A 20,821-nucleotide genomic window follows, 5' to 3' on the forward strand; every position below is an offset into this window, starting at 1 on the left:
AGTCCAGAGGAGCTCCCTGAACGTGTCATTACAGCCGCAGACAACCGTCACTTCAGCTCACTGGCGCTGCAGAAATACTGTGTGTCACTTGGGATGGATGCTTCCACACTGCACAAAAGCAGTCAGGGAGCGATGTGAGCGTAGGCAAGATGACTTAATTTATGAGACTGTCCTCAAGGCTTTGCCTGTGTGGCAGAGCTGGCCAGCGTTGCTGATCCCAGGCATTTCCCCATAGATGGATTTCTTCACCTGCCTGTAAGTGGCTTTACTGCACAGGAAGGGCTCTGTTTGGGAAATGAACTCGTTCATGTGGGATTGCTGATTCTGAGTAATTACAGCAGGTGATGCTCCCTGGCTGAACAGAGACTTTTGGTTGGGTGAGAAGCCCCTGGAGAAGGTGATTAGTCACTTAGAAGTGTTTTGAGGGGTTCTTTACATGAAGCACCATCTCTAGGTCTGTTCTTCCTTAGATGAGGTGGCTTCCTCGTCCGGGAGGTTTTGGACACTGAACAGAGCTGGCCAAGCAAGGTGTGGGGGCACTGACACCAGGCACTAATGGGCCACCGAGTGCCAGTATTCCCAGTAGGGTCAGCTGGAGGCACTGTGTGGAGGGGATGTCCCTCTGATGATGGGAAGATGACTCCCTGCCCAAGCATGAGTTCCCTCTAGGGCTGCAAGGACAGATGCTACTGTTGAAGGGTGACCACCTCTCTTCTCCCCTTTCTGCACTGCAGCCAGACTCATGGCATCTGTCCCATAAGGGCAACCACAGGTGCCAAGGCCAACATTTCCACAATTCCTCTCCCAGACCTTAACAGACTGGCAGAGGTGAAGCCTCATCTGACTGAGGCTCTGCATGATCCAGGATGGGATGTATCCCCATCTCAGCCTTGGGGCTGAGGATGTGGAAGAGGTGGTCCACATGCCCAGTGACTGTCTCCTGGGGCTCCAGATACCTGTGTCAGAAACTGGAGGCTCAAAGGCTGGTGTCCCAGCTACACACAACAGCCATGCTGCCCTTTGCAGAGGGGGTATTGCCACGGCATGAATCAGACATCTCCTCATCCTCATGCTCCGTACCCAACCCTGTGAAGTAACTTCAAAAGACCTTTGTGTATCTGGAGTGGGGAAAAGAGCCGAAGCCAGGTCGGGAGATGTTTTGTCACTAGAAGGATTGCCTCTGGGAGACAGAGCAGCCTGTTTCAGGGGAGATGGGGGTGATACGGAAATGGAGCAGAGCTGTCAGGAGCCACCTCCACTTCCCTCCCTGTGACAGCAGCAGCCCAGCCCTGTGGATGCACTGCCCACCCCAGATGATCTGGGAATTTGAAAAAGAAACACCCATATTGAAAAAGCTCCTCTTTCTGCTCAGGGAAGGATTTCTGTTCTCATTTCTGCTGGAGCTTAAGCCAGACATCTCCCTGTATGGGATGCCACTGGCATTTGCAGCACGCAGAGTGGCAATTGGATCCACACTGTATTCCTCAACCACTGAGTGCCCCTTGGATCTCCTCTCTGTTATGGCATGTGAGGTGTCTTCCCTGCATCGTGACTGCCAGCTGTGGTGGGGCAGTGCTCCCCTTCTGCCCAATCTGCCCGGGAGGGATCTGTAACCTGCTCTGTGTGCTTCTCCATCCTTATGTACAGGGCAAAGGGCTGTCCATTTTGTCTGCATGGAGAGCCAAGGGAATAGAGATGAAAAATACGGCAGAAAAATTAAAGAATAAAGTGAATCCATTGTCAATGCATGCTCAGAGATCTGAATGGGGTCCCCATTTTCCTGGCTTTAGGGGTCTCCAGCATGATGGTCCTTGGGATACAGCAGGGCTTTGAGTTGGAGAGGCTCCCCTGGCAGTGGCAATATCAACACATTTCCTATACATGGCCACCTGCATGGCCAAGAATCAGCCAAGCCTGGCCACCTGCATCTCCCCACAGCCATGCCAGGAGCTGGCCACTAGGACAAGGACCGGGGAAAGTCTTTTTATGGGGGAGTTGAGGTGGGGATGTTGCCTGTCTTTGACTTTCCACAGCAGTTTCTCACTTCCCTCTGTGAGGCAGGAGCTGTGCTTCCTCCTCAGGCTAGCACTCACCCCACTGCCCGCACAACTGCCTAGAAAGGCTGGTGAAGCTGGGCTTCATCTGGCTGCAGGGACATGGGGTTTCAGAGGGAGCCAGGGGAAAGTCTGAGGAAACCCCTGGGCAAGAAAAATCAATTGAGGCTAAAACCCTCTTCACTGCAAAATCACCTCAGTATCTCCCTAGACATTTCAACTCCACTGACCCTGTTTTGGAGGAGGTCATGAGCATATTTGAGCTCCTGCAAGTCTCACCAAAAATGCTGGTGGTAAAGGAAAGAAGCCTCGGTGTCCCTACAGACATGGGTTTGTTTTCATCCATGGTCCTAGAGGCAGGAGCCAGCTGGCCAACAGAACATGGCAGTGTGAGGAGAGGGAACACCTGGCCAAGGGTCTTCTGCAGCCACCAGTCATGTCTGCCAAACCCTTCTCAATCCCATAGGCTCCCCAGACTTCAAAGTGAGGCTTTCCTCCCTCACTTGCTCCTTTCCAATCCCATTACTGGTTCACCCACCAGTTTAGTCTCCTGATAGTTCACCCACAGGCCCAACTACTCCAGCCTAAAGCCCTCCCGCACCCAGGCCCCTGCAGACCCAGCTTGCCCCTCCATGGGCATGGTCTTGACAGCAGGCAGGGCAGGCAGGGCAAGTGGGCACCATTTCATCCCATTCACGAAGTAATGCCCTGATGGCAAACGTCCAACAGGGCCCCGTGTCTCTGGGTGCAGCCTCTGATCCCCCCACTTGCTGCAAGGACGGGGCTGTGGGGCCACCCCATCGTCTGCTTGCAGAACATGGATCTCATCCCATCCCACAGGAACCTTTCCCATCGGTCACTTCCCAGGGCCAGCCATGGCACGGCGACACGTGGATGCCCCTGCAATCCTCGGGGAGCACCAGTGGGAGGCTGTGGGAGAAGAGAGGTCAGCAGTCCCGGGGCGCCTGCCACGAGGTGGCACTGACACCACACACCGGCCTGCAGCGCCGCAGGGAGCGGCACGGCAGGGCCAGTGCCCCAAGGCTGGCAGGGGGACCAGGGAGAGCCAGGCAGGCTTGTGGCCAGCCCCACTTGGGCCAGACGGAAGGGTGACATCTGTCCGACCACACAGCCCATCATCATGGCCTCTAGGCTGCCCAGGAGAAATGGTTGCTGGTGACTGGGCACCTGTGGGGCAACCAGAGGCACAGAGAGCTGCTGCTCCATCCCCCAGCAGCACTGAGCACCTCGACCATCGTCCTGTTCCCCCGAGCAGCCCATTCCCAGTGGTGTCAGACCTCTCTGAGCATTCTCCAGGATGTGGACCTGCCAGCCAGCACCTCCCTTCTCCATCCCCTCCCTGTCAGCCTCGGCCAAAACGGAAAATACTGTGCTACCCACCAAGCTCCCCAGGTGGAAAAGGCCAGGGTCGGAGAGAAAGGGCTGGCCAGCTCCCTGTGCGATGCTGTCAGGGGACCACAGCCTTCCTGATGCTGCTCATCAGCATCCCTCCCTAATTGCTACCCAGTGCCTAATGACAGTAATTAGGAAGAACGAAGCTGCCTGGGGACTGGAAGCGCTGACGGAGTTGGGGGAGACAGATGGTGTTCGCACTTAAAGGAAGATTGGAAAAAAAAAAAAAAAATTCCACTCAGCTTCGATCAGCCTCTTTTTCCTTTGCTTAGTGTCAGGATCACTTCGGTCCACAGGCACATCAGGCAGAGGCAGAGATGTTGCGATGTTGCACTGGTCAGTTTCAAACACCACATCTGCACACACACACACACACACCCACACACACACACCCCGCAGAATCGCTGGTATTTTAGAATGCCGAGGGAGCTGTGGGAGGGGGCACAGTGCCTGCCTGGGTACCTGGCACGGAGGGGATTTCCTCGCTGCTTTTGTGGGCTGATGCTCTCCCCTGGGGCCACCCCCACAGCTCCCGGCTTTGCTGGCTGTGATCAGTGAGCAACTTCCCAGGGGTATAAAGTGAGGGAACAGCCCAAAACCACCTGAGTGTCTGTGGTGAGTAGACAGAAGCTCTCCTGGCAGAACGAGCTGGCCAAGGGACAGCCCCACATTCTCCCCATCACTGTGGAGTGAAGACACTACACTGGGTTTTCCAGGGAGCACCCAAAACTAGACTTCAGCAACCAGAGCAGCTGGACAGGGACTGCAATGCACTCAGCTTTACCTGCCTGGAGAAACCCCACCTACAGAAAACCCCCTCCAAACCCTTTCAAACAGCCCCTTCCACCCGAGTCCTGGGGTGATGCTACCTGCCTCCAGAGCTACCTGCCAGACTGCAGCTGCACCTGGGCAGAGAGATGATACTAGGGTGTGAGGGAAACCCCCTTCCTGTGCCTTAACAGCTGTCCCAAATGCTCTCAGGATGCCCAGGACCTTCGTCCCCTAGAGCACACTGGGGATGCAGGGACAGGGCTATGCTAGGTAGAGAAGATGCTCAGCCTCATGGAGGAGGATGCTCAGCCCTGCACTATGGCATCAGCCTGGCCTCATTCAGGGGATGCTCCAAGAAAAGGCCCAAGGCAGGCATAGGGCAAGCCTGCACATCCCCTGGGCTTTGGAGGGTAACTTCCCTCTCTTCCACATCAAGTGGGGTAATTTTAAACCCATTCCTCATCTGGTCACAGCTAGCGAGGCGAGTAGAACCTTGCCAAGTGACACAAACCTCATGTGACACCTGAAGTGATCAGTGGTGACAGGCAGATTGTGCAGGGAGAGCCTCTGCACTCCTTTTGAGGTGCTGCTGTGACAGGGACTGACCCCCTCACTCCCAGGGACACTTCCAAGGAATGCAGGGCTCTCCTCCTGCTGGGAAGGCATTCCCAAAGGGCTGTGGAAGTGGACACGGGATGTGGAAGATCCCCAAAAATAAGGATCCAGTTTTGGACCCTCCCAAAAAGGGTCATCTGGGCAGCAAGGTGACTGGTGCCAGGGCTAGAGCACATGGTGCAGCCTGCCCTTCTCCAAGCTGCATTGCATCCTCCCCTCCCTCTCCTGCCTTATGTTATTTATTCTTTTTTCCCTCTTTTTCTGAGCATGGGGTTGTGATGAGAGCCCAGGGTGCAGCCACAGGGGTGCAGAGGGAGGAGGCCACCAGCAGTGGGGTGCTGTGGGGACGGAGCCCCATGTCGTCCATCTGCTGTCTCCAGTGTCAGCTGGCCACAGTCCCCTGGCTGCTGACAGGAGCTATTCTGAGCCTGCATCAATGGGCAAGTGTGGGGGTTTGGGTGACAGCCACGGGAGGCATGTTGGGAGGAGGGCTGCAGGCAGGGAAGAGCAGGTGGGATTTCTCAGGAGATTCCCCCATCTTCCCCCCTCCACACACATTCTCTGCTGTCCTGTAAGGTTTCAATGATGCAGATGTCTTTCTCATTTCCTTCCCTACGGGGTTTGCAGTCTGACTGGGTCCCACTACCCAGATGTTGCTTCCTGATTTGAGAAGTGCCGGCATTCTGTGGAGTGGCAAAACTCCAGGATGAAGGCACCTGCAGCCAAAAACTGTGGCCAAGACTGAGCTCAGGATGGCAATTTAAATAGGGTTTTATAGTGGGGGTGACACACAAAAGATCATCTTCCTCCTCCGCCAAAAATAATTGCCATTCTTATTCTGTGACAATAATAATATTTGGTAAGGCTGTTAATTCTTTGTGAAGTGAGGATAATTTTAAAGCTGGTGATTTAAATGCAGCATTGCAAAAGTTTTTTGAGAATTAAAAAAAAAAAAAAGCTGTTCTCCTTAACTAAAAGGTTTGCTTTCTCCATTAGCATTTCCAGTGATGTCCAATAGTTTCCCATTAGCAAATTTGCAGATGATACCAAGTTGGAAGGGAATGTTGGTCTCCTGGAGGGTAGGAGGACTCTGCAAAGGGGCATGGACAGACTGGATAGAGAGGCTGAATCCAACAATATGAGGTTTAACAGGACCAAGTGCTGGGTCCTGAACTTTGGCCACAACAACCCCCGTAGCACTACAGGTTGGGGACAGAGTGGCTGGACAGTGGCCAGGCAGAAAGGGACCTGGGGGTACTGATTGACATCTGGTTGAATATCCAGATGTCCGGGTGGCCAAGAAGGCCAATGGCATCCTGGTCTGTATCAGGAATAGTGTGGCCAGCAGGACTAGGGAAGTGATTCTTTCCCTGTACTTGGCACTGTTTAGACCATGGCTTGAGTCCCGTGTCCAGTTCTGGGCCCCTGAATTTAAAAACGATACTGAGATGCTGGAGTGTGTCCAGAGAAGGGCAATGAAGCTGGAGAAGAGGCTGGAGCACAAGTCCTGTGAGGAGCAGCTGAGGGAGCTGGGGTTGTTTAGCTGGAGAGGAGAATGCTCAGGGGTGACCTAATCACTCTCTTCAAATACCTGAAAGAAAGCTGTGGCCAGGTGAGGGTCAGTCTCTTCCCCCAGGCAACCAGCAACAGAACAAGAGGACACAATCTTAAGCTTCACCAAAGGAAGTTTAGGTTGGACATTAGGAGGAATTTCTTCAGAAAAAAAGGTAATCAGGCATTGGAATGGGCTGCCCAGGTGGGTGGTGAAGTCTCCATCCCTGGAGGTGTTGAAAGAAAGACTGGACATGGCACTCAGTGCCATGGTCTGGCTGACATGGTGGCGTTCAGTCACAGGTTGGACTTGATGATCTCAGAGGTCTTTTCCAACCTCATTGATTCGGTGATTCTGTGACAAGGACCTCAACCCTTGCAGAAGGGATTCAGTCTCCTTCCCTGGAGAAGGAGCACACGAGGGAGGCTGCAGCTGGTCACCCTTGCTGGCCTCTCATGGCCACCACTGCCCTCCCTTGATGGTGGCCCTAGTTTATTTGCAGTGTGAGGTCATAAAAACACTTCCTTCCCCAAATGAGAGGGAGCATCATTTTGGCACTGGACAATCCTGTCATGGACAGTCAGAAAGAACTGGAGCAGTGGATTGGGATGAGGGGGAAGGAGAGAGCTGTTAACTCCCTCCCAAGCCCCTTTCAGAGCCACAGTCCCAGCCTCCCCTACCCCCTTAACACACTCCTGACAAATTCCCTTTTGTCTTTCTTCCTGTCCCTCACCACTAATATAAAAATTAAATCTATAAATGCTTCTGGGGTGACACATTTCCCAGTGTATTCCCAGGAGTGGTCTCTCTGGGTTTGCTCTTCAGCTCCTCAATTATTTATATCCACAAGGGAACAGGAAAACAAACTCAGCGAAGCAAACTTCATGCCCTGTAATGACACCATGAGTTATTAAAAAATATAATAAAAATTCCCCAGTGAGTCATTTAAGAGGCACTTAAGCAGCTCCAACCACAGAGACGATAGTCATGACTAACTGTTTACAGCCAGCATTGGCTGGGGATGGCCAGGGGCAGGACAGAATCCGGATCCCCTCATGGCATTTCCCAACAGGGATATTTGGGGGGAACCCTACTGGTGGATGGTAAACACTAAATGTCCTCATTTACAGTTCAAGGTGATTGCAAGCTCCCTGTAAGCCTCATATGTTCTGGGGTGGTGGAATGAGGTGAGGCAGAGGATGTGGGGGATGTAGGGGATGTGGGAAATTATAGAAACTGTGGTGGGATGCAGGGGATGAAAGAATGCAGAAGCATTTGAAGGATGCAGAGCAATGTGGGGGATGTGGTAGAAGGTGAGGAATGTGGTCAGAGGTGAGGGATGCAGAACATACAGAGGAATACAATAGACACAGGGATGAAGAAGACAGAGGTGACTGGGAGGATGCAGGGCGTGTAGAGGGATGTTCATCTACATGGGCAGATTGTGCCAGAGGGCTACTGGGAACCCTAGGCCCCAGCACTCCCCTGCCCACCTGAGCCCCATTCCAGCTGTGATGCCACATGGCCACAGGAGCAGCAGTGAAAAAGCCCCCTAAACACCACCTCCCTGTGACAGTGAGTGTCCACTGCAGCCAATCGAGCACTGACCCCATGCTCAAGAGAGATTTCCTTGACGTCTCCACCTGCTGCCTCTCACATCATGGCCAGTCCCCTCTGCTCCCTCAGCCACAGGGACCTGCTGGGGCATATCCAGTTTTCCTGCTCCTGGCACAAAGAGCAGCAGTGGCAGTGCAGGAGATGGCTAAGTGCTGTGCAGGGAGTGTGTACAGCCCGGCATGGGTGGGCTCCAGCAGAAAGAAACTGGGAGGGAACTGCTGGCCTTGGAGGTGTTAAGAGGAGCTTATCTTTAGTTCATCCTTTGCTTTCAGCCCAAATCCAGAGCCCTCAGCAGCTAAAATGCCCATGCCTAAATTGTGACATGCTTTGAAGCCAGGTTTATGTGTGCTGTCACAGGAGCAGTGTTGAAGCTTGTCTTGCTTCAAGGGGATCCTGTGATCCAGCTTCCACTCACGAAGCCCAAGCAACAGTGTGGGTCCATGCGGACCCCTGCTGTCCCCGCTCTGCCCAGGAGCCAGCACGCAGCAAACGCTCACTTGGGCAGCGCTTAACCCCTCGCTCCGCTGCCCCCGCAGCCCGGCACGGCCGACTCGCTGCTCTCCTTTCATGCCGCTGGCACACCGGGCTCTGCTTCAGCTTGAACGCCGGGAAAAGCAAAGGGCATAATTTTAGGAGAAGCGTGTGAAATGTGTTCTGGCAGATCAGCCGAAGAGCTCTCCAGCGCAAGGAAAGCATTAACATTTGCAAAAGGTCCTTGCAACAAACCAATAAATTCCCAGCAGGCAAATCCAGATGTGGGGATGTACGAGCCCTGGGATGCAGACAGGGACGGGACGGGTCCACTGGTTCGGGAATGATTCAGGAGTGTCCTGGGAAAGAAATGTTCCTGGGCAGGAATGTTACACTGCAGGGTTGAAATGGTGGAGGCAATCAGAGTGGGAGGGACCTCTTGCTCCTGGATGGGATTGACAGCACAGAGATGTACAAGGGGATGAATTTAGGCTTGGTTGGGACAGGATCTCCCCTGGGTCTGAGCTCCTTTTCTCCATCAGCCCCTCTCCCCCACATGATGGATTTGCAGAGAAAGGATGGGAAAAAAATCCTGAAGCCTGCAGCCTGTGATTCATCCTTACTATATTTGCACATATTATTAGAAAGATGAAAATATAGGCAGAGCTGGAATTACAGATTTAGTAAGCAGGACTGCCTATTTCAGCATATACTGCTTCTTCCAATGACTGTAACTCTACAGGGGACCAATTTACACCCTCACTAGCATTAAGGCATTGCCCTACACAGTCTACTTATATATCTGGGTGGATATATTCAGCAAGCAAGTCCTTCAGGGACAGCAGTGTTTGGGTTCTGGTGCTGCCCACTCAGCATGCTGTGCAACTGGCTGGTGCCCATAAACCTCTGCTTCAACATTCAGTCTCCTGCTAATGCTCACCCTGATTTTGGGGATATATCAGTCCATGAAACCCACAGGCAAGAGACTTTTTTTGCTTGCTGTTTTGCAAGCCTTCTTCGTCCCTGACAGGGAGTTTGGGATGAGTGAAGAGGGAGAAAGCCATAACTTGCCAGCTCTTTGCTGTAACTCACCCCAAGCCCCCATCTTTTTATGAACAAATTATTAGCAATCCCCACAAGTTTGAACCCATGCCTGGCCCATACCCACCCTTGTCCCCATGCCTGGCCAGTGGGCTTTGTGCCCATCAGGTAGGGAACATGGCTGATACCTCCCCGTGACACCTCTCTGTGCTATCCCATGTGAGGAGATCTGGTGCCCTCTGTGAGCCTGGGCACAGCACTCTCCTGCATAGGTTCTTCCTTGCTGAATTGTTAAATGCAGTCAAGTGGATGGGATATCTGCTGTAGTCCACTTGCTTGGTTTAAGACATTTTGGTTTGCTAATAAACCAGGTTGATTCAATATTTTTCTGCCTGCAAAAGATGTCTTTCAAGGTTTAATAAAGCAGCATGCAGCTGTGTGACCTGAAAAAGACCAAATAAAATACCAGGTACCAGGTGTGGTTGCTGGTCTCCAGAATCTTGCTAGCAAAAAGACTGTGTACTGAGCCCACTCTAAGTGCAAAAGCTCTCAGGTGTGCCAGTGTGGAGGGGCCAGGAAGGCAGCACTGGATCCCTGCTGCCAGCCCAGAAAATCGTGTGTTTTCCCATGAGGTGGCAATGCAGTGTCTGGAGGAGCTCATGCCAGGGACGTCAGGAGGACTCCAGGATCTGTCTGCTCTGGCTGCAGTGGGACATAGCTCCGCAGGGATGTGACCCCAACAGGGTGAGCAGTGCAGTGGCACAGATGTTTCGGCAGCAGTGGAGTGACCTGCATGGCTGAGGTCTGCAGGGAAGATTTTCTTGTGTGACATTTTCCTCCTTTTGCTGGAAGTAAGGGAGAACCTCTGCTTTTGGGGTTTTTCTTGTTTGTTTGCTTGGTTTTTTTTCTGTTTGCTTCAGCCCCAAGAAAGGAAAGGGAGGTTGCCAGGGAGCTGACTCTTGGGACAGTGTGTGACAGAATGCTCTGAGCAGAGGAGACCCCACTGTGGTTGTGTTTGCTGTGAGAGACGCTGGAGACTCCACTTTTGGGATTGCAAAACATTTTGTGACCCCAACCACTCACCAGAGAGGTGATGGCACCCCTATTTCTGTCCCTGGCCTCCTAGTGAACATGTGGGAGGTATTTTTATCCTCCTGCCAGCTCCCTTAGTCACCGGTGCTTGCTTTAAATGGGTCAACAGGGAATAAAGATGCGGCAGCCCTTGCTCCCTTGCTGTCTGTCTTGGAGCACATTTACTGGCAGCACTGACTCTTCCCTTGCATTCCATCCTGGCCAAGTGTTTTTGGAGACCCAGGAGAGAACTCCCTGGCCCAGGCAGTGTCAGCTGCAATTAACTCCTCATTAAAAGCCAGTGGTGAGGCAGCCCCACTGCAGAGCTGCTGCGTGTCAGGACAACAAGAGCTGTCTCCTGGGACAGTGGAGAAGCAGGTGGCTGCCCTGATGGTGGCAGAGGCAGTGTGTTGGGGTGGACAGATGCACAGGGGAAAGAGGCAGCAGGAAAACTGCATTCATTTCACATGCCCCAGATGCATGGGTACAGGGTGGCAGGGATGGGTTTGGGGCATTGGGGGCAGGTATGGCCCCTCTAAGCCATTTTGGGAAGGAGATGAGGTTCACTAGGAGAGTCCATAAGGTTTGCATCTGCTGCCAGCAAGGTCATGGAGCAGATGTAACACATGATGACATTGTTTGACAGGAATGACCCCAAAACCACGGTGATCTGCCTGGACAGTGCCAGCCACTACCGTGACTCCCAGTGCTCACTGGCTCACACATCTGTGCCTCGCAATCATTGTGCCAGCACCATGGTTCACAAACTCCCATTTGGTGACCATCCTGGGAACTGTAGCAAAACTTGAAGGGTTTAGAACCAGGGCTCTGCCTGAGCCCTCCCCTGGCTCCAGCCCCACTGCACTGGTGCAGCCCAGCTGATTCTGTGAGCAGTGATCCCTCTTCCAGCAGCAATGCTAGCTGGTCACCATTTAAACAATTTTAAATGGTTTATTCCTGAAGGGTGACTACAGAGCTTCACATCTGCTCCCACCTGGTGTTTCAAGGGTGAGATTTACACTGCAGTCGCCTTTGTGGCCAACTCCCGGCTTAGAGGGGACAGTGCTTGACTTCAAGGTGACCTCAAGAGATGAGCATGGGGTGAGTGCAGCACCCAGGGAGATTTGGGCCTAATCCTTGTGACATCTTATACCCAGAGAGAGAGAAAAACAGCAGGAGACAAGCTGGGTGCGGAGAGGAGGGGGCAGAGGGGGCAATGGCTGACAAAACCAGGCAGTCGCCTCCATCACATTTAAGGGAGTTCGTTTTCCTCCTGTCTCCTCAGATCTGTCCTCCTGCTGCACTTGCACAGAGCCACGCAGCTTGGCTGCCCTGGGGAAGAGGCGAAGGGAGGGGGACCAGCTCACTGGGAGATGTCCCAGAGAGGAGCCACAGCTTCAGGCACACTGTGCAGAAGGGATTGTTCACCCTGGTGTGAGCCAGATGGAGAGTGAGGGGCTGGCAGACTGCCTGGGACCCCCAACACATGCAGGGGGAGTGGGGTGGGTGCCAGCAGCCCATCTCTCCCACTCTGGGGGGAAAGGATCTTTGCTGCAGGAAGAGACTACAGAACCCTCCCAGAATACCAGCAGCTCTTTCAGGGGGCTCTGGCACAATGTTACCCTCAGGCACCTCAGGGCAGGAGCCAAGCCTGCAGAAAGCCAAAAACTAGCATAAAGATTGTGAGAGTAAAACAGAAAGAAGGAAAAAAAGTGAAGATTTGGAACTTTTAAAATTTCATCTCAGGCTCCTGAGCCTCTAGGCTACACTCATTTTACCTTTTCAAGTCTTTTCTCTGTGAGAAGAATGACTAGAAACCCACACCTTGCTGATGAAGGCAGAGCCCCACAGGCACTTTGGTGGGTGGGGAACCTGGCAGGGCCTTTGGAGCTCCAGCACCTTTGATTTCTAAAACCACAGAGCCTGCCTGGCAGGTCAGGGAGGGAAAGTGGCATGAGAGTGGCAGTGAGGGCAGCACGGCTTGCAGTAGCATCCGTCCCCTGAGGTAAAGCTGGTGCAACAGGGAACTGTCTCTGGCGATGATGTGGAAGACGGCAGAAGGGCCACTCAGGTGTTGCTAATTTTCAAGACTGAGCTTTTTTTTCTCTTAGCAATTCTGTTGCTCAGCAAGGCATGACATTTCCCTGCCACCACCAACCCGGCCATCCCTTCTCCCACTGGTCCTGCTGCCTGATGAGGGCAGGCTGGTGGTGGCCACTGTCACCATGCAGCCAGCAAGCTCCTGTTCAGAGCTGAAGGACAATCTGGAAATGTGAGCTAAACATCTAAATGTGAGATCAATACTAAAACTTTCCCTGCCCCTCCAAAGAACCATTTGGTATCTCTGATGCACATACTATCTTCAGACTGTGGGATGGTGCAAGTGTCTGGGCTTTTCTCCTTCTCCTGAAGTGTTGGAAGTATTTTACCTAGAGCAGATTTGAACTGTCAGTCTTCCCCATGAAACAGGGGCTCCAGCCTTCACTCAAGAGGGACAAAATGAGGTAAGAGAGCTCCCATGTTTGCAAATCTTTATGACTCTGCATCCTTCCTGCCTCCCAAAATCAGAGGCCCAGGGTCTGGTCTCAGTCTCCTAAATGCCAAGGGAGCAGAAATTGGGAGATTTTCTGGCCATGCTGTGCTCAGTGACACATGTGTGCTAACATGGAATCTCTGGGGCAGGCTGGGAAGCAGCTTCCTGAGCCAGCTTGGTTTCTGCCCAGGGTGTGGTTCCCTCTTCCCATGCCCCAGGCAGGACCCTGGGGAAGGGGCCCTCTGGCCAAACTCTTCTCCCAGCTCCCAGCTCAGCACATGGCTTCCCTTTTCCAGCAGTGCCAGGACCATATACCCCGTGCCTGCCAGCTGCTCCATGATTAAAAAACATGGTGGATGGGAGTTTTTGCACCTAATTTGGGCATGGCCCAAGCCTGCTGGGCTCTCCATGCTGCCACTGGTAAAGGAGAAACCTGCTGCTGGTGGATGCCAAGAGTTTATTTTTCTCCTCATATTTGCAATTACCTCCACTGGTTGTTACAAATATTAATATTGGGGAAAAAAAAAAAAAAAAAGCTCCTTAAAAATTATCGGGGCAGCCACATCCCTGCATTTACCCCCCCTTGCTCCGGCAGCCACAACCCATCTCCAGCCAGGGCAGGGCCATCATCATTCTCTGACTGCAAAAGGCTGATGGTGCATCTTGAAACAAAACATGAGGGGCAGAAAGCAAAGGATGAGGCCAAGAGCAGCACCAGAGGGCAACCGCACAGCATGTCAAGATGAATGTCCAGCAGTGAGAGCCCCATTTGGAGGACATCAGGGACATCTGCCTCTGCAAGAACTATGAGACTGTGAACTGGTCTCCCAAGAGGAGTGATGAGTGAGGATTAGTACCTGGGAGGCTTAAACACAGCTCTCCTCACTTGATCACATGCCTTCCCTGCCCACAGTATCAACCAACTCACAGGAGTTTTCATAGCCCCCTCCACCTGCACCCTGGTGCCGCACTCAGACAGCTGCAGAAGTGAGAGCAGACCTGTCACATCCCCCACCCTGATCCCTCTCTGCTGCTTTTGGCATGTTTTTAATGGTGCTTCTCTTGCTCCAGTCTGAGGCCTGTATATAGCCACATACATCTCTCTGTCAGGATTTTCAGTTTTTCTCCTGTTCTGCTTAATTTACTACTATTCCCCTCACAGTATATTATCCCCCTTACCCTGTCCTTTGTGGAGCTGCAGGTAGTTACTGAGCCCCTCATCCAGCCTCAGCACTTTGCAAACCTCACACAGACCTTCAGAAATTAGTTGTTGGGAGCTAATATCTTGCCATTTTCCTTTTCCCTTCTTTTCCCCAAGATTTGCCATGGATCCTCCTACGTCTCTGGTCATAGGAGTTTTCAGTGTGCCCTGGTCCCTTGTTCTCCTTGGGGGAACTGGTGAGTGCACCCACTAACTGTCCTTGTATTAGTCTCAAAGCTATTCACTAATTTGCTCTTTCTGTGTGGAAAACACAGGACTTGTTTCACCTAAATCCCTGCTGCTGGTGGCATCTGTCCTGTCCTTGGGCTGGGATTTGGGAGGCAGAAGGAAAATGACATCTCTGGTAGGAGCACCAAGGTGACTCCTGATTGCTGCAGCGAGACTGCTGCCGGCATGGCACGCATTTCCCACTTCCTATGTGGGAAAGTGGCACGCTTGATTTTTAGTCTCCCAAAAGACAGAGGCTTATTGAACAACAAAATGTCATCAGGGTAATGGTAGGAAACCTGAAGCAAATCCCTGCCACTAATAGGATTGGGCCATCTTCAGCAGGTCTCACTCGCAAAGGCGGATCATGCCAAAATGAAGCTGGCTCAAAAGCCCACAGGCTCCCGGCAGGCAAGGGAGCTCTGCTCACAGCCAGCCCTCTGCTAGCAAAGCCCTCTCCTTCCTCTGTAATCCAGTGAAAAGAGACATCAAAGGGCAAGTACATCCATCCTGGGACACTCTTGGGAAGCCAAGGGCACAGAGGGCCTGCAGTTTGCTGCTGCAGAGGGGAAGAGGCAGCTTGGCACATACCAGCGCCTGTGGAAGGGCAGGCAGAGGAAAGTGATGGTCCCAAAGGCAGCACTCTGCTCTGTGCAGAGGCAGTGCATGGGCATTGCACATCCACACCTCTGTGTTTTCTTTATCTTCTCACCCTTGTTCTCTTCCACTGGAAAAGCAAAACTGATTCTGTGGTCTTCCCTGCCCTTCCCTGGTTTTAATTAAGGATCTTTCCTGTTCTGTTCTGCTCACAAGCCTTCCCTGGTATCTACTTGAAGCTCTTCTTTTTCAGGACACATCCCTTCTTCTCCCCTTAGCATCTCAAGAAAGGGCAGGAGCCCAGTGGACTGGGAGCCTTTTGTGGAGCCAGCCTTTTGCCGGAAAAGAGTTATCATGAGAGGAGTGTACTGAGCTCCTTCAAGTCTCTGCTAGAAGAGCCTGTCCCCCTGCACAGGGAAGAGATAGCAGAGGGGGAGATGGATGTCCTCCTGCTGCCAATGTTCCACCAGTCATCCTCTGTTTCCATGTCAAAATGTTGGTCTTGTAGAAGCAAAAATTTCATCAACAGTCATACCCCGCCAGAACCACATGCACAGTTACATCCACCTGGCCCAAACTTGTGCTGTGTGAGGGTCATGAGCCCCTACACGTCTCCTGCTTCCAGGGGATGAGGAGGGACAGCTGGTTTGCACAGAGGCATCCTGCCCTGCTGGCCATGCCGTGCTGCCCTGCGGGCTCTGAGCCGCCTGCAGCACCTGAGTGTACCTGGCAGCCGGCCGGCACCTGTGCCAGAGCCTGTGCTTGGCACGGCCGCCCTTCCCGAGGAGAGGCTCTGCCCGCTGCTGCCGGTCTGACGCCGGGACAGCACGCAGCACGCTGCTCCCGGCCATATGGCCTCCTCCTGCAGACCCTGCCTCGGCTACCAGAACAAGCACCCTAAACCTCCTATCCCAGTAAACCCCAACAGCTCACTGCCACGACCACCTCAGGAGTGGGAAGCACAGGAGGGGAAACACTGGGTCCCTTTTGCTGCCACGGTCTGGTTTTTATTGCTCCACAGTTGGCTAAAGCAGCTCCGCTGCCTCACATCCTCCCAGCAGCAGACCCCCTTCACATACAGCTGTTACACTGAGCCCTAAGGATGCCCTGCATTGCGATGGCTGCTCTCATCCTTTCTCTCTTTGGGTGTGTTTTGCCCTAAATGATTGTGGTTTGAATCAGCACGTTGCATGAGGGGTGGTCAAGGGTGAGAGCAGAGGGGGTGGAGAGAGAGTGCATAGCCAGAGATGCCACTGCACTGCTGAGTAAGCTGAGCTGTGCATTACTGCTTCCAGATATTTATATGGCTTTTTAATGCTTGAAAAACTGGTAGAAACTTACTCTGAAGAGGAAAGGAGAAAATACTCGGGCTCCACCCAGGATAGCAGCAGGGACCTGCCACACAAGCCCAGTGTAGAAGGTTTGAGGCTGGGGTGCTCCTGCTCAGCCTGCAGGCACCAGTGAGGGGACAGTTTTGGGTCAGCGTCCCACTGACTGCACTGAAGCTCAGATGAGTGTAAACGGGGCTGCAAAGACTCTGCCATCCCAAACACAACCTCCAGACTGCGCCAGCAAAACCCCTGGGCTAGCGAGCTGATGGGTACGAAGTGTCTGCAAAGGAGGAGCATTTACCAGCACTGCCTCCCAATTTAATCCTAAATGCAAAGTCCATATGCAGACAGCCTGGGGGCCTGGGGGTCACAGCTGATGCTCATGGACCTTTGTGCTGTATGTGGAGGCACGGCTGCCCTCTAACAGTGGCAGCTGAGGGAACTCGGGCTTCCAGCCCAGATCCTGCTTGCCCGTACTGCAACATAAATTAAAAATAAGCCTTTGCTTTGAGCTGATTTTCTCCTCATTCCTCTGGATGTCATTTGGATTCGAATCCAGTTATGTTTGGGAAGCTGGAAGCTGGAAGCAAATCTCAACTTTTGAATGTTTGCAGTTATGATGGTAATGGTAAAGCACATATGCTTCTGTATTCTCTATAAGCCATTATGAGGCACAGTTGTTCTTTTACAGCCATTTTACAGCCAGAGCATCAAGCACAGGGAGGAGAATAAAACCCTTGTGCACATTGCACTGGAAATAGGGTGGATAGTGGTTGCTCTGGGCCCAGCCACCTCATATCTGTGTCTCCCTCAGTGCATTTAACTTTCCCCTGCTTTAGTTTTCCAATGCCAGCAGCCCAAGATCTGCTTTGGTTTCCCTAATCCATTGAACCTATGATAATGTGAGGAGGGGAGTAGCATCTTATTGCACACTAGCCCAGGGATCCCTAATCACAGTCCAGGGGTCACTTGTCCCAGTCCTAGACAATGGGTCTGAGAAAACTCATAACTTACAAATAGGATGCTGATGGCCAAAGAAATTTCCCTCACAGAGGCAAAGGGAAGGGGAGACTCTTCCCTAGCTTTAACCTTGGCTGGAACAGAACCAGCTTCGGTAGGTAAAGTTTCAGAGAGAAGCAGATTTCTCTGGTGTATCCTGGGGAATTGTGGGAGGTGTGGGGAGATGCACACGCCCCATGTACCCCCAGGGATAGTGGCAGGAGCTCTGCCTCTCCTCTGCCTCCAGGCAGGGGACAGTGTCGCAGGGCATGCTGGAAGCTCTTCCTGACAGCCTTCCTTCGCCTTCAACTCTTCCTAGATGATGATGTCGGGTGTTAGCTGCTGATTTGCAAACAGCAAAACCCACTCTGGCAGCACTCCTCAGCACACAAACATGAGGTGCTGCAGCCCTCCTATTGTAGCACAGCCCTTCGAGATGGGGCATCCATCCCACAGCAGCACCCTTTCCCTCATTCACCCCTTGGCCCTGAGTCCAGCTCAGTCCTGCATGGTAAAAATCACTTTTTTGGGAGGGGAAAGTGTCTCTGATTCCCCGGGTAGCGGGAGGGGGAGCTGGCTGGGTAGCTTTGGGGCTCCAAACACCCACTGCCAGCTTTTCTCAGGAGCTGACTGCACCCCAAATCCTCCCACATTCAGGGAGGCTCCCAAGGGTTTTACTTCTCACTGATGATGGTGATGGCTCCCTCTTCCTCCTGTTCCTCGGGCAAGAGCTTGGCAGCTCTGCTAGGCTTGCACCCCCATGATCAGCAGGGATCTGGGTCTGTTGGGCTCTCTGGCTGTGACAGAGAGGATCTTCTCCAGATTACCGTGCCCTGCCAGAAACAATCTGTTTACAGTGTCAGTGCTCGGCGCATCCCTCCCCGCTCGGTGTTGAGCCGCCCGAATATCCTATTTCTGCAGGCACAGAGACACCCTTCTGTAGTCCGGGTGGCATTGTCACTACGGGGAATATTTCTGTGACATCCTCCAAGGCTGGTGGTCAAAGTCTAACGGAGCTCTTCTCCCAAATCCCCGTCCCTAGAAGTGTCCGTGGATGTTGCAAGCATGTTCTTTGCTTTTTCTCCGGAGGTCCCTGCTGACCTGAATTTTCCTGCGGGTCCTGCCTCTGCTTCCCAGTGATCTGAGAGTGTAGGTGCCGAGCTACAGCTACAGGATTTCCCTCTCACAACCCCCTCCCTTTGGGGATGCAGCTAGAGGCTGGGTCACTTATTTGACAAAGATGAGCTGACGGCTCAGCGGGGCTGCGGGCTGCAGCCCCTGGTGCCAAGCACTGCACGGAGCCAGCCCCGGCCGGCCCTGCGTACCGGGGACGTGCCGGGCGAATTCTCCTCCGAACCATGCCCTTGGCTTTGGTTTCCTTTTGGGTTGATGCACGCAGCTAACGCCTGCGAACGGCTCTTCCTCCCTCCTTCTCGCTCCCAGAGAGCCTTTAAATCGGCTGCTTCACACTCTGTAAACACACCCCCCCCCCCCCCCCCCCCCCCCCCGCCTTAAAACCGTTCCCGTTTTCCCAGGTCATGCCAGGCAACCATTTTCCAGCAAACTCCCCGATTTTGGCCAGTTTTTCGCTCTGCCTGTTAACAGTCTGTTAAACTCTCCGGGCCCCGGGGCGACTCTGCTCGCACACACGTCGGGAGCGATCAGCCGGTGCCTGGGAAACGATTGCTGGCGTTACCTGGGCAGCCGCAAACTTTGCTTGTGCAGCTTCTCTCAAGGCCGATGCTGCTTTCGGCTATTAGTGGTAACGACCCCCATGTCTGCAACTTCCAGACGATGGGGCCTTTCATCAGAGAGCCCTCCGAGATGCAGGGAAAGTGTGGCTTTTCCGCCTCACTAGATCTTTATATCTTTCAGGAAGCTCTGGAGGCTACAAGCTACCTTACCTAATGGATCTCTATTAGGCTGAGGCACTTGGGACCGATGGACACGTCCCGGGCTCCAGCTGCTCTCCTCATCCATGCTTTCAATGTCTTTGACTTTTGCCAGACTCCAGATGGGAAGCAACTAGGGGCCTGGAGGGCTCAGGCTTGGTGAATAGGGAAAGGATATTTTATCCTCTAAATCCATCCCCCAGAAAAACACACGACTGTTTCACCCTCGATGGGGTGGGAAGCTTTTTGTGCAAAGCTCCAGCCTGAAATATCGGATTGCCATGATGCACAGGAAGGATGATGATGGAGTGTTTCATCCCATGGAGTGTGGGACCCTCAGCCTGCCCCCTGTGGTGTGGCAGGTAAGGCATCGCTCCTGAGGACCGGCTGGTCCATGGGGCTTCAGTGCTAGCCTGAAGGAGGCATCTGCCAGAGGGAGGTGAGCCTCCCCGACCTGTTTAATCCCACCTCCATCATTATAATGTCTTTTTATATCACCACTTGCCTGGGGGCTGGGGTATCCTTTGCCAGCACTATGCAGCTCAAGGGCAGCCACATCCCCTAGGTTAGAGTACAAACCAGGCAAGGCAAAACGCATTATTCATCCTCTTTCTCATAGAGCATGGAGGGAATATATGCCCCAAAACACAGTGGTGATGCCAGATTTGCTGACTTTCCCTGCTACAGGATTTAGGTCTGTCTGGAGGTGATGAGGCTGCAGCCTCAGCTCCTATATGTCACTGCTCCTCACCCCAGCCCTTGTTACAGGCTGTGCAATGTGTTAGTGCTGGGCAAGGGGCCTAACAGCCCCTCAGTTTGCCCCATCCTGCTCTTATCACAATGGCCCCAGAGCAGGAAAAGCAAATCATGCCCTTCTGGGAAGAGGAGCTGGCAGTGAGGATGAATATCACCTTTATGGGTGGTACCAGCCTGGGACCAGAGCTGTGGGTGCACATTCCCCAGAAAGTCTGAACTTCGAAGTCCAAACACAGGGCCAGCCAGTGGCTGGTTGAAAATCATCCCGACTCTGCAGAGGATGACTTTCTAGGGGTGCCCCAGAAGCGCCCCACTTTACCCATCCTACAGCTCCCCCCGTCGACAGCTCGCCTTGGAGGATGCTCTGATGTTCACAAGGAACTGGGACAGTTGCTCTGCCCCCTTCCCTAAGTGTTCCCTCGCTGAGGGACTGCAGAAGGGCACCCCACCACCCCGGGGGCTTTGTCCCCCCAGCATACATCTCTCCTGTACCACTAAGTGCCCGCCTGCGGCACCGCAGCTCCCGTCCGGGCGAGTGGGGGTGCCGCGGCGGGGCTTGGTGGTGCTCGGGGGCAGGCGGGCAGCGCGGGACTGGTGCCACGCGTGTCCGGCCGCCCGCGGCGGCTGCCCGACGGGGAGGGCGGGAGTCCTGCCGCCCGGTGGCGGCGGGGAGCCTGGC

This window comes from Vidua macroura, chromosome 5, assembly GCF_024509145.1.
Source record: "Vidua macroura isolate BioBank_ID:100142 chromosome 5, ASM2450914v1, whole genome shotgun sequence".
NCBI lineage: Eukaryota > Metazoa > Chordata > Aves > Passeriformes > Viduidae > Vidua > Vidua macroura.